This window comes from Anomaloglossus baeobatrachus, chromosome 6 (genome assembly GCF_048569485.1).
Source record: "Anomaloglossus baeobatrachus isolate aAnoBae1 chromosome 6, aAnoBae1.hap1, whole genome shotgun sequence".
Lineage (NCBI taxonomy): Eukaryota > Metazoa > Chordata > Amphibia > Anura > Aromobatidae > Anomaloglossus > Anomaloglossus baeobatrachus.
Window position 1 is genome coordinate 351343196 of NC_134358.1, and position 13479 is coordinate 351356674.

Genomic DNA, 13479 nt, shown 5'->3' on the forward strand with positions numbered 1-13479 from the left:
GGTTTGCGCACATGTCAGAAGGAATTTTGGTCCACTCCTCTCTGCAGATCATCTCTAAACTATTAAGATTTTAAGACTGTTGCTTGGCAACTCAGCTTCAGCTCCCTCCATAAGTCTTCTATGGGATTAAAGGGAACATGTCAGGTCCAATATGCACCCAGAACAACGAGCAGTTCTGGGTGCATATTGCTAATCCCTGCCTAACCGTCCCTGTATACACTAGCATAGATAGAGAGATCTTTTGAAAAAGTATTTCTAAAGACCGTTTATCGTATGCTAATGAGCAAGGGGACTAGTCCCCTGGGTGTTAGTTGTCTTGCCAGTTGGTCCATTACCATGTTAGTACACCGCTGTGGGCATACTAACATGCTAATGAATGTGCAGCATCACAGGATGATCTCACTCACCTCTCTGCTCTCATTGCGTCTGACACTGGATTTAGGCTCAGTGCGCATGACCCCAGAGTTTTGGTCATGTGCACTATGAACCGGGTGTACGCGTCCTGGCTTCAAACTAAAGTAGTGCGCATGACCAAATTTCCGGGGTCATGCGCACTGAGCCGAAATCCAGCATCTGACTCGATGTCAGTGGAGAGGTAAGTGAGATCATCCTCTGATGCTGTGCATTCATCAGTTCATCAGCATGTTAGTACGCCCACAGGGGCGTACTAACATGCTAATGGAGCCGACTAGCCAGGGGAACTAACTCCCAGGAGACTAGTCCCCTCGCTCATTAACAAACGATATAATATCATTAGAGAGAGTTTTTCTAAAGATCCCTTAATCTATGCTAGTGTATACAGAGAAGGTTAGGCAGGGATTAGCATTATGCACCCAGAACTGCTCATGGTTCTGGGTGCATATTGGACCTGACAGGTTCCCTTTAAGGTCTGAAAACTGGCTAAGATACTCCATGACCTTAATGTTCTTCTTTTTGTTGACTTAGCTGTATGTTTTGGTTGTCACTCAGGCTTTTACGGTACATGGCTCCATCCATTGTCCAATTGATGTGGTGAAGTAGTCCTGTGCCCTTAGCAGAGAAACACCCCCAAAACATAATGTTTCCACCTCCATGCTTGAATGCTTGACAGTGGGGACGGTGTTCTTTAGGTCATAGGCAGCATTTCTCTTCCTACAAACAGGGCAAGTTGAGATAATGCCAAAGAGCTCAATTTTTGTGTCATCTGACCACACAGCACCTTTTCCCAATTACTCTTAGGGGTACTTTGCACACTATGACATCGCAGCTGCGATGTCGGTGCGGTCAAATCGAAAGTGACGCACATCCGGCATCGCTGTCGACATCGGAGTGTGTAAATCCTTTTTGATATGATTAACGAGCGCAAAAGCGTCGAAATCGTATCATCGGTGTAGTGTCGGTGATTTCCATAATGTCGCGGCAGCGACAGGTACGATGTTGTTCCTCGTTCCTGCGGCAGCACATATCGCTGTGTGAGAAGCCGCAGGAGCGAGGAACATCTCCTTACCTACATCCCGCGGCTCACGCCGGCTATGCGGAAGAACGGAGTTGGGCGGGATGTTTACATCCCGCTCATCTCCGCCCCTCTGTTTCTATTGGCCGCCTGCCGTGTGACGTCGCTATGACGCCGCACGACCTGCCCCCTTAGGAAGGAGGGGGTTCGCCGGCCAGAGCAACGTCACAGGGCAGATAAGTGCATGTGAAGCTGCCGTAGCGATAATGTTCGCTACGGCAGCTATCAGAAGATATTGCAGCTGCGACGGGGGCGGGGACTATCGCGCTTGGCATCACTTCCATCGGCTTGTGATGTCGTAGTGTACAAAGTACCCCTTAGAATTATCCAGGTGTTCATTGACAAACTTCAGAAAGGCCTGCACATGTGCCTTCTTGAGCAGGCTTTGCGGACACTGCAGGATTTTAATCCATTACGGCATAATGTGTTACCAATGGTTTTCTTGGTGACAGTGGTCCCAGCACCTTGAGATCATTAACCAGTTCCCCCCGTGTAGTTTTAGGCTAATCTTTCACGTTCCTCATGATCCTGGATACCCAACGAGGTGAGATTTTCCATGGAGCCCAAGATTGATTTCAATTGACGCTGATTTTGTATTTCTTCCATTTTCTTACTATTACACCAACGTTTGTCTCCTTCTCACCCAGCGTCTTACTTATGGTTTTGTAGCCCATTCTAGCCTGGTGTAGGTCTATGATCTTGTCCCAGAAATCTTTAGAAAGGCCTTTGGTTTTGCCCATGTTGTAGAGGTTAGAGACTGATTAATTGAGTCTGTGGACAGGAGTCTTTTATACAGGTGAAAATTTAAGACAGCAGTCTTTAATGCAATGTTAGGAGCGTCTAACTGTAGGAGCCAGAACTCTTAATGGTTGGTAGGGGATCAATTACTTATTACTGTCGTCTCCAAAATGCAAATACATTTTTATAATTTATACAATGTGATTTTCTGGATTTTATTTTGATATTCTATGTCTCACTGTTAAAATTAACCTACCCTTAAAATTAAAGATTTCATGTCTGTCAGTGGAGAAACTTACAAAACCAGCAAGGGATCAAATAATTATTTCATTCATTGTATGTAATATTCTAAGTTTCTGAGAAAGTCATTAGACTTTTGGATTTTCTATGGCTGTAAGCCATAATCATCAATATTAATAGAAATAAACACGTGAAATAGATCACTCTGTAATAACTCTATATAATATACAGTACAGACCAAAAGTTTGGACACACCTTCTCATTCAAAGAGTTTTCTTTATTTTCATGACTCTGAAAATTGTAGATTCACATTGAAGGCATCAAAACTATAAATTAACACAAAAAATTGTGAAACAACAGAAACTATGTCTTATATTCTAGGTTCTTCAAAGTAGCCACCTTTTGCTTTGATTACTACTTTGCACACTATTTGCATTCTCTTGATGAGTTTCAAAAGGTAGTCACCAGACATGGTTTTCACTTCACAGGTGTGCCCTGTCAGGTTTAATAAGTGGGATTTCTTGCCTTATAAATGGGGTTGGGACCATCAGTTGTGTTGTGCAGAAGTCTGGTGGATACACAGCTGATAGTCCTACTGAATAGACTGTTAGAATTTGTATTATGGCAAGAAAAAAGCAGCTAAGTAAAGAAAAACGAGTGGCCATCATTACTTTAAGAAATAAAGGTCAGTCAGTCCGAAAAATTGTGAAAACTTTGAAAGTGTCCCCAAGTGCAGTGGCAAAAACCATCAAACGCTACAAAGACACTGGCTCACATGAGGACCACCCCAGGAAAGGAAGACCAAGTGTGCCGCCCCCGTGCAAGCAGCCGAGCTGCTCGGATCCGGATCCGCAGTGGCTCGAGGGGTCTCCGGAAAAAAGGGATGTAATATGTACAGGGGGTTGTTGTAGATAGTTCGTCATGCCACCCACGATGTGTGGTAAAGGTGGATACCACGCTGCTGGTGGGGAGCACACGGGGGCGATGGAGCGGCAGCTAGATGTTTAACCCCTCCATGGGTAAGGGTGGATGCCCCGGGGCTCAGTGTCCAGAAACATGGGAGGTTATGGCCGGTGATTGTGCGGCAAGCCAGACCGGAGGGTGTTGGTGTACTCATGATTAAATAATTGCACACGAGTCCGCTGGTAAACCAATGGGGTCAGTCGCTGGCTGCCGCTTTTGGGTGTATATGGTTCCCACACTTGGCTGGTGAACCAATGTCTCTTCCTCTGGCGCTATGTACTTTTCTCCTCCTTTGGACAACCTCATGTGGAATGGGGAAGTCCTCTCCCGGCTCTGTTTTGGTTGGGAGATGTGCCCACAAAAACTGATCCGTGGGATCTCAATGGGTTGTTGTGGATACCCTATCCCCCGCGTTGGGCTGCCGTTTCACTCTATCTGGGCTAATACTTTGGAACCTTGTCCCCAGCCTGGTTAATTAGAGAAGGGGCTTGCAAATGTCTTCTAACTTGGGTCCAGGTACCCCGCCTGTGCATGGTTTCCAGACCGGATCTCCGCTGTGGGTATTGGCGGGCTCCAACCCTGTCCCAGTCCACTTTGGGTCTCCTGCAACCGGACTTCCGTCGCCTTTGGACGCAGTCTACTGCTTGCCACCTAGCCAGTAGACCAGGGCCACTACCCTGGCTACCCTTCACTAGGCTCAGCCTTGACCTCTACTCTCCACTGACACCTTCAACTTCCAACTCCAACGTTTAACTGACTGGTTCGCTCCCCCGGATCCTCAAAACCCCTAGGTGGGCGCTCCCAATCTGCCTGGTCCCGCCCACTGGTGTGTCCTTCCTACCCTGAGGGGGGTGGCTAGGGTTTTGTGGCAGATGGTACCTGATGTGGGATTGTTGTGTGGGTTGTAGTGTTTCTCTGTGACCACCTGGCAGCACCAGGGCGTCACATTCCCCTTTGGTTTAATACAGCCCGTCCGCAGGCTGTCCGATCACTGCCCTTTTATTTTTCTAGAATAAATGGGAAAAAGGTAATAAAACATTTTAAAAAACATTTCTTCCCTTACGGGAGGCACATCCCACTTAACGTTGCGAAACACAATAACATTACTTTTTTTCTTTCGCCCGCCACCCAAACAACCTGGTTCCTTGGTGCCACCTCTAATCATGGTGGACACCCCTTTTCCTAAATCCTCAGAAATTCTGGGCGACGCCTACATGGTCCAGGTAAAAAGTTCCTTACCCGGTAGTCCATCTCAAGGACCCCAGAATCTGGGAGGCCCTTGGCCTGGAGGGTAGCCACCAGTTTTATTAGTGGCTGGGCCTCGGCTTACACCACCACAGGCCCTTCTTCCAATCGGCCTCTCCCGACTCTTTGCAGTGGGTGAGGAGTAACAAGAAAGTAGTTGGGGGTATTTACAGGACCCAAGCAAGTTTTTGGGGTGACCTCACCAGTCCTGAGGTCTTGGTCCATTGTTATAAACTGGAAACGGGGTAACTTAACAGTTTAACGGGTAGCCAAGAACCACTACCATTTACTCTTTATCTTCATGCAAGAAACGGTGGGAGGCGAGGCAGGGGGTTTCATTCACTACCACCCACTTCTTTATATCAAGGGCAAATCACCCTCACTCTCCACAGTGCCTGGTGTAACTGACCATGTCGCCGGGTTCCAGATTCCTGTCTGGATGGCCAGTCGGCAAATGAGGGGCCACATCCCTCCGGGACACAAAGATTTCGGAGTCCAGTCCCGGCTCGTAGATGAACCCCCATCCCTTTTGGGGGTTAAAGTGGCGGACCTGCCCTCAGTAGGTAGGACCCCGCACCCGAACGGTAGACTGCCGTAGGTAGTCCTTCTCTTGGTAGGTGAATGCACTTTTCCCAGGCAGCGATCTCCTATTTCAGCTGCCGCAGTTGCCACTCCCAGTATGGGACACAGGTTCCGTGCTCCTCCTCTTGCTCGGGAACTTGGCCCACACGGATGCCCTCAGTGCCTGCTACAACCAGCCTTTCTCCCTGCCGAGGGCTCCATCTTTCACCGGCCTTCTCTGCTTCCCTGCAGGTACACCAAGGCTGCTCCACAGCCGGGACTGGGCACTGGGTAGCAACCTGCACGGCTGAAACGGGTGGCTTCTGATCGGGTACCATCTCCGTTGCAGCTGGGCGGACTGCCGGAGCCGACGTCATCACAGTTGCGGCCTGGCGGACTGCCGGAGCCGACGTCATCACAGTTGCAGCCGGGCGGACTGCCGGAGCCGACTTCATCACAGTTGCGAGCGGGCAGACTGCCGGGGCCAGGGGTGACGTCACCAATGCTGCGGCCTGGCTCGGGACCAGAGGGGATGACTTCCGGACTGCGGTCCGGCGCAGGGCTGGGACGGGTGTCGGAGCAGCGTTGAAGGTAGGGCCCAAGGTCCCCATTGCTGGGTCCTCTTCTTTAGACGAGACGGGTGCCGCTGCCGTTATTTGGGGTAGCGGGCCGATCGGGGCGCTTGCTGCAGACACGGGCGACGAGGGAGGCGACGTGTCGGACGAAGGCAGGCCGGACCCCTCAGCCGGTATGGCCGGTTCCTGGGGAACATAGGGGCGTGGGTCACCGCTTACCCGCTCCTCCGAGGCCATCTCCATCTCGCGCGCCCGGACAGCTGCAGCCAGATTCTTCATTTCGGTGGTCCACCGCATCATTATAAAACGCGCCTGGGCCTGAATCCTACACATCATCTCCGTTTGCTCTTCAATCCAGTCGGCAGTCCCGGGAATGGGCCTCTCCACTTGCTGGTTGCTGGACCCCTGAGACATCCTGCCATTTGTTTGTCCAGGAACGGGATTTGGCAAAGTCCTGGTGTCTCTGCGTTTTATCTTCTTGTGTCAAATGCCGGTTTTCTGCCCTTCCCCTTGATTTTTTGACAGCAGTCTCGCGGGACCCACTGTCCTTTGCGCTTCCTGTCCGAGGAGTCACCAACTTCCACCCGCGTTCCCAGGGGGCGGGGCTCCAACTTTGCGCTCTTTTTAGGGGAAGAAGACGCCGGGCTGGTTGTTTTTCGCGCCCAAAAATGGCGTAGAAATGGCAGCTATCGAACAATTTTGAAACGGAGCACCGTTTACAGTCCAAAACAAGGTACATTTCCACCAGGTAGGTGGAGAGGTTACAATCCTGTTCGTGATGCCAGGTTTTGAGGTGGCTGCCCCTGTGCCAGCAGCCGAGCTGCACGGATCCGGATCCGCAGTGGCTCGAGGGGTCAACGGACCCGGAAGTCGTGCGGACACTCAAATAAAAAAAAGGGATGTAATATGTACAGGGGGTTTTTGTAGATAGTTTGCAACGCCACCCACGGTGTGCGGTAAGGGTGGATACCCCCGCTGCTGTTGGGGAGTGCCCGGGGGCAATGGAGCGGCAGCTAGATGTTTAACTTCTCTGTGGTTGGGGTGGATGCCCTGGGGCTCAGTGTCCAGAAACACGGGAGGTTATGGCCGCCGGTGATGGTGCGGCGGGCCAGACCGGAGAGTGTTGGTCTACTCACGATTATATAATTGCACACGAGTGCGCTGGTAAACCAATGGGGTCAGTGGCCGGCTGCCGCTCTCGGGTGTATACAGTTCCTACACCCGGCTGGTGTACCAATGTCCCTTCCTCCGGCACTATGTACTTTTCTCCTCCTTTGGACAACCTCGTGTGGAATGGGGAAGTCCTCTCCCGGTTCTGTTTTGGTTGGGAGATGTGCCCGCGAAAGCTGACCCGTGGGATCTCAGTGGGTTGTTGTGGATACCGTATCCCCCGCGTTAGGCTGCCGTTTTGCTCTATCTGGGCCAACACTCTGGAACATCGTCTGGAACCTTGTTCCCGGCCTGGTTAATTAGAGAAGGGGCTTACAACCGTCTTCTAACTAGGGTCCGGGTACCCCGCCTGCATATGGATCTCCGCTGTCGGTACCGGCGGGCTCCAACCCTGACCCGGTCCACTTTTGGTCTCCCGCAACCGGACTCCCGTCGCCTTTGGACACGGTCTACTGCTTGTCACCTAGCCAGAAGACCAGGGTTACTACCCTGGCTACCCTTCACTAGGCTCAGCCTTCACCTCCACTCTCCACTGACACCTTCAACTTCCAACTCCAACTTTTAACTAACTGGTTCCCTCCCCCGGGTCCTCAAGACCCCTAGGTAGGCGCTCCCAATCTGCCTGGTCCCGCCCACTGGTGTGTCCTTCCTACCCTGAGGGGGGTGGCTAGGGTTTTGTGGCAGATGGTACCTGATGTGAGATGGTGTTGTGTGGGGTGTAGTGTTTCTCTGTGACCACCTGGCAGTGCCAGGGCGTCACAGAAGAGTCACCTCTGCTGCAGAGGATAAGTTTATCTGAGTCACCAGCCTCAGAAATCGCAGGTTAACATCATCTCAGATTAGAGACCAGGTCAATGCCACACAGAGTTCTAGCAGCAGACACATCTCTAGAACAACTGTTAAGGGGAGACTTTGTGCAGCAGGCCTTCATGGTAAAATAGCTGCTAGGAAACCACTGCTAAGGACAGGCAACAAGCAGAAGAGACTTATTTGGGCTAAACAACATAAGGAATAGACATTAGATCAGTGGAAATCTGTGCTTTGGTCTGATGAGTCCAAGTTTGAGATCTTTGGATCCAACCACCGTGTCTTTGTGCGACACAGAAAAGGTGAACGGATGGACTCTGTTGGGGATTTATTCAAAATTGAAGGCAAACATACCCAGCATGGCAACCACAGCATCTTGCAGCGGCATGCTATTCCATTCGGTTTGCGTTTAGTTGGCCATCATTTATTTTTTCAACAGGACAATGACCCCAAACACACCTCCAGGCTGTGTAAGGGCTATTTGACTAAGTGATGGGGTGCTACGCCAGGTGACCTGGCCTCCACAGTCACCAGACCTGAACCCAATCAAAATGCTTTAGGGTGAGCTGGACCGCAGAGTGAAGGCAAAAAGGCCAACAAGTGCTAAACATCTCTGGGAACTCCTTCAAGACTATTGGAAGATCATTTCTGGTGACTATTACTTAAAGCTCATCAAGAGAATGCCAAGAGTGTGCAAAGCAGTAATCAAAGCAAAAGGTGGCTACTTTGAATAACCTAGAATATAAGACATATTTTCAGTTGTTTCACACTTTTTTGTTACGTATTTCATTCCACATGTGTTAATTCACAGTTTTGATGCCTTCAATATGAATTTACAATTTTCAGAGTCATGAAAATAAAGAAAACCCTTTGAATGAGAAGGTGTTTCCAAACTTTTGGTCTGTACTGTATGTGTTTCCCTTTTTGTATTGAATTACTGAAATAAGTTAATTTTTTGATGATATTCTAATTTATTGAGATGCACCTGTATTTGTTTGTGTGGAAACTTTGTAGAGACATACCGTATTTTTCGCTTTATAAGACGCACCGGATTATAAGAAGCACCCCAAATTTAGACATAAAAAAAGGTAAAAAAATAAAAATGAAGTCTGTCTTATACTCCAGTGTTGTCTTACCCAAGGGGGGCAGCAGTGGTTGTGAAGTGGGGTCACAGGAGGCACAGGTTGTGCTGGCAGGCGCGGCGGGTCAGTGGTGGCAGGTGCGGCGGGTCAGTGGTGGCAGGCGCGGCGGGGTCCGTGGTGGCAGGCGCGGCGGGGTCCATGGTGGCAGGCGCGGTGGGGTCCGTGGTGGCAGGCGTGGCGGGGTCCGTGGTGGCAGACGCGGCGGCGTCCGTGGTAGTAGGTGTGGCGGGTCAGTAGTGGAGGCAGCAACGCCGGGTGAGTGGTGCAGCAGGCCAGTGCGGTGAGTGTCCCAGTGTCCGTGGTCCCAGTTTAAATGATGGCGCCTGGGGCGGCGCATGCGAAGGTGGAGCTCTCATCCAAGAGCTCCATCTGCGAACGCGCCCGCTCCCGGCGCCATCATTTGAAACTGGGACTGCGGACACACTGGGCAACCTGCTGCACAGCCGCACGCACAGAGTGGCAGCCCGACTGCTGCCCACATGCAACCATAGGCACCCGGCCGCCCGATCGCCGCAGAGACAGGACCCCCAGGTAAAGCTATATTCGGATTTTAAGACGCACCCCTCATTTTCCTCCCAAATTTTTAGGAGGAAAAGTGCATCTTATAAGCCGAAAAATACGGTATTTATGATGTGATGACGCTAAGGCTGTGTGCCCACGCTCTGTTTTTTTTGCATTTTTTTCTTGCAGATTTTAATCAGTAGACATGGGAAAACGTAACCCAGCAAAGTCTATGGGAATCCTGAAGTGTTGTAGGTACATTGCAGATTTTGGTGCAGAGAAAAACTGCACCAAACAATTGACATGAAGTATTTCTGCACTCTTCCCAGTGTCTTCACTATCTCAATGCAAAAAAAGTGCATAAAGAAGGCAAAAAAGTAGCAAAAAAAATTGATTTTTTTTATTCCTCAGCATTTTACCTGCAAAGAAATGCACTTTTAGGTGCCGAAAACCTGGCCCTCAATCTGCAACGTAGGAACATAGCTTTACACATTCAAGTTCTTCAGAGATAAATATACCACATGTGCAGTTTGTGTAGCGAAAGGGAATCATCACCATAAAGAAGTTCCCAAAGTCAGTGGTTTAAATATTAAAGGTTCATCATTTGCAGTTACATCTAGACCCTGTAACCTGAAGGGCTTGTGTCACTTTATTCTCTCTCCAATTTGGGAATAATATTTATGTTTCCTCTATGTGTCTTCGCTGAAATGGTGCCTTAACAGATTTCAATCTTTCTCTATTTGAAACTCATCTGCCAAAATACAGTAATGCTGGCACCTTACCTTTGTTTATAGCCCATGCTACCCATGCTAAAATTACCACAAATGTTCCCTAAAATGTGTCTTTTGAACCCAATAAGAAAAATTTAAATGAAAGACAAAAGAAGTCCTCTACTACAGCAGGGATGAGGAACCTCCGGCCCACGCACCGTTTGCGACCCGTGATAACTTTTTCTGCGGCCTCCGGGGCACATTCCCGGGAACCACGGTGCTCGAGAGTTAGACGTGCTTTTGCCGCCTGTTGGCCCTTTAAATCCCACTGAGTGATGCGAGGAAGTGCACGCACTCTGGCCTGTGGGTAGATACTAGAATGTACGGGCTCTTTCCAAATCCTGATTTCAGCCCGTACATTCTAACAGACTCACTACTGAAGATGCTAAAATGTACGGGCTACTTCCGAGACCTGACTGCCCGTATATTCTAAGCTCAACCCTGGCCTGTGCTCAGGGCTTACCTTGTGGGCAGGGTAAGCAGCGCGCTGCTCTCCTGTCCCAGAAGGAAAGGTGCAGCAGATATACCAGCCTCCCTGCTTTACATGCCTCCCAGACCTGTACTGTGTGACTGTTTCTGCCCCAATACTGTGATTATGCAACCCATCGGTGACCCCCGTCCAGTGCTGTGTATTCCCTAGTACTGTGTGTACCCCCCAGTACTGTGTGTCCCCCCTAGTACTGTGTGTATCCCCCATGCTGTGTGTACCCCCCAGTGTTGTGTGTACCACCCCAGTGCTGTGTGCCTCCAAGTACTATGTAACCCCCACTGCTCTCTGTGCTGCCTCATAGTGCTCTCGTGCTGCCACCTAGTGCTCTCCGTGCTGCCTCCTAGTGCTTTCCATGCTGCCACCTAGTGCTGTCCATTCTGCATACAGTAAAAAGGTTCCCACCCCTGCACTACAGCTATAAGTTTCATGTTTCCCCTTTACCACTCCATGGCCCTTTGTCTATGTTGGCTACTTTATATGGCAGGGAAAGGAAGTTTCTGTGATTTCTGAGAACAATCTCAATAGAGAAGTCACAGTGTCTTTTACTTTATAAAGAGGAAAGAGGGCTTCAGAAAGGAAGAATAATGGCAGGTTCATTCACAAGAAGGGCAAAAGGTACATTTAATGAATCAGTTTATAAAGGGACAAAAAGAAAATCAGTAAAAAAAAACCCTCTTGTATTTGTGTTTATGGAAAATAAAAAACCTCTTGCATTTGTGTTTATGGAAAATAAAGGCACACACATGTGTAATGTGGTGTAGACATAAACATGTAAGAGTTTTAGTCAGTGTATTTCAATTGGAAATAATTTGTGTTGATAACACATGCTTACCACCGTGCAAATGGAAAATGAAAACATCAAGCTTGTCAGATATTATGATGTAATGTCAAATAGACCTTTTTTCAAGTTAAAGAAAAAACAATTCCCTTCATCTTGAACTCTACATATAATATACATAAATTACAACAGGCCTTAAAGAGAGTCTGTCATCCCAAATTTACAATTCAAATGAAACAGATAGCCTTATAGGAAATAGAACTACAATAAGGCTATGTGCGCACGTTGCGTTCTATTAGTCACTGCATGTGCGTCTCAGAACGCAGCCGAAAAGCTGCGTTCTGAGATGCATAGTTACAGCAGAATTCCTGCTGAATTCATGTGTTCTGGATGCTTCCAGAATGCACATTTTTGACAGTGCGGTCCCACTTGGCTCTGCAGCATCCCCATAGACTTACAGCTGTCAAAAAGAGCATGACTGGCTGAGAGACAGAGCCGCGCGATCAGAATGAACTCGGATGAACTTCACCCGACTTCTTTGTGATTGCGCGGCTCTGTGCGTGTGCCACGGCTTGATTTGCGGTCACATGTGAAGGACTCACCTGTGATCGCAAATCCCCTGAGTGACTGCAGTGAGCCATGTGATCAGCTGTGCTTTCATTCAAGTTACTCACGGCCACAGCTGCAGTCCTCCACCTGAGAGCGGTGGCCGCGAGTAACCTCAGTGACAGCACAGCTGATGGTGCGACTCACTTCAGTTGCTGCATGGAGCTCACAGGAGCGGCGGTGTTCTACTGCCGCTCCTATCAGCTTCCAATGTAGCAGAGCTAAAAGCGTCGTGGGACCTTGCGTGGATTAAGTCGGACCTGGAGGTGTTTTTGAGGGGTTAATAAAGTGGTGAAAGAGGGTGTTTTTTGTCTGTCATTACAAATAAAGGATTTTTTGGATGTGTGTGATTATTTTCTTTAACTTACAGGTTAATCATGGAAGGTATCTCGGGGAGACGCCTGCCATGATTAACCTAGGACTTAGTGGCAGCTATGGGCTGCTGCGATTAACTCCTTATTACCTCGTTTGCCACCGCACAAGGGTAATTCGGGATGAGCCGAGTAGAGCCCGGGGCTGTCGCATCTAATGGATGCGGCAATTCCGGGTGGCTGCTGGCTGATATTGTTAGATTATGGGCTCCCCATAATGTGGTACCCCCATCCTGACAATACCAGCCTTCAACCGTGTGGCTTTACCCTGGCTGGTATCCAAATTGGGGGGGGACTGCATGTCGTTTTTTTTTAATTATTTTTTTTTTTTTTTACTGCTTGATATAGACACGCTCACCGGCAGCTCTGATTGGTTGCAGTTAGACAGCTGTCACTCAGCGTGGGGGCGTGTCTGACTGCAACCAATCATAGGTGCCGGTGGGTGGGGGAAGCAGGGAATATGAGATGGATTAATGAGCGGTCGGCATTTTCAAAAGAGGAGAAGCTGCCACAGTGTGAACGCCATGCTGCGCCGGGCCGGGGATCGGTGAGTATGAGTGAGGGGGTGAGAGGGAGAGACCCACATGGACCGAGATAGAGACAGAGAGTGAGGGAGAGAGACCGACCAACAGACCGACCTACAGAGAGAGAGGCCGAAAGACCTGCGTTTGTTATGTCAAAAAACCATGCGGATCGCAACAAAAATGCAATGCAGGCGCACTGCTTCACAGTTTGGCAGCGTTTTTCTACAACTCATTGATTTCAATGGGTGTAGAACGCTGCCAAAACGGACAAAAGAATTGACATGCTGCTTTTTTAAAAGCAGAGATTTTGTCAAATTTTTGACAAAACGCTGAATTTCAAAAAGCATCATGCGCACAGATTTTGCATAATTCTCATAAACTTTGCAGGGGAACCAGAACGCATGCATTTTGAAAATGTGACGCTGCTGCTCAAACCGCTGCAGAAACGAAAAAAAAAAAACGCAACGTGCGCACATAGCCTAAGAACTGTTTTTTATTTTAAATCA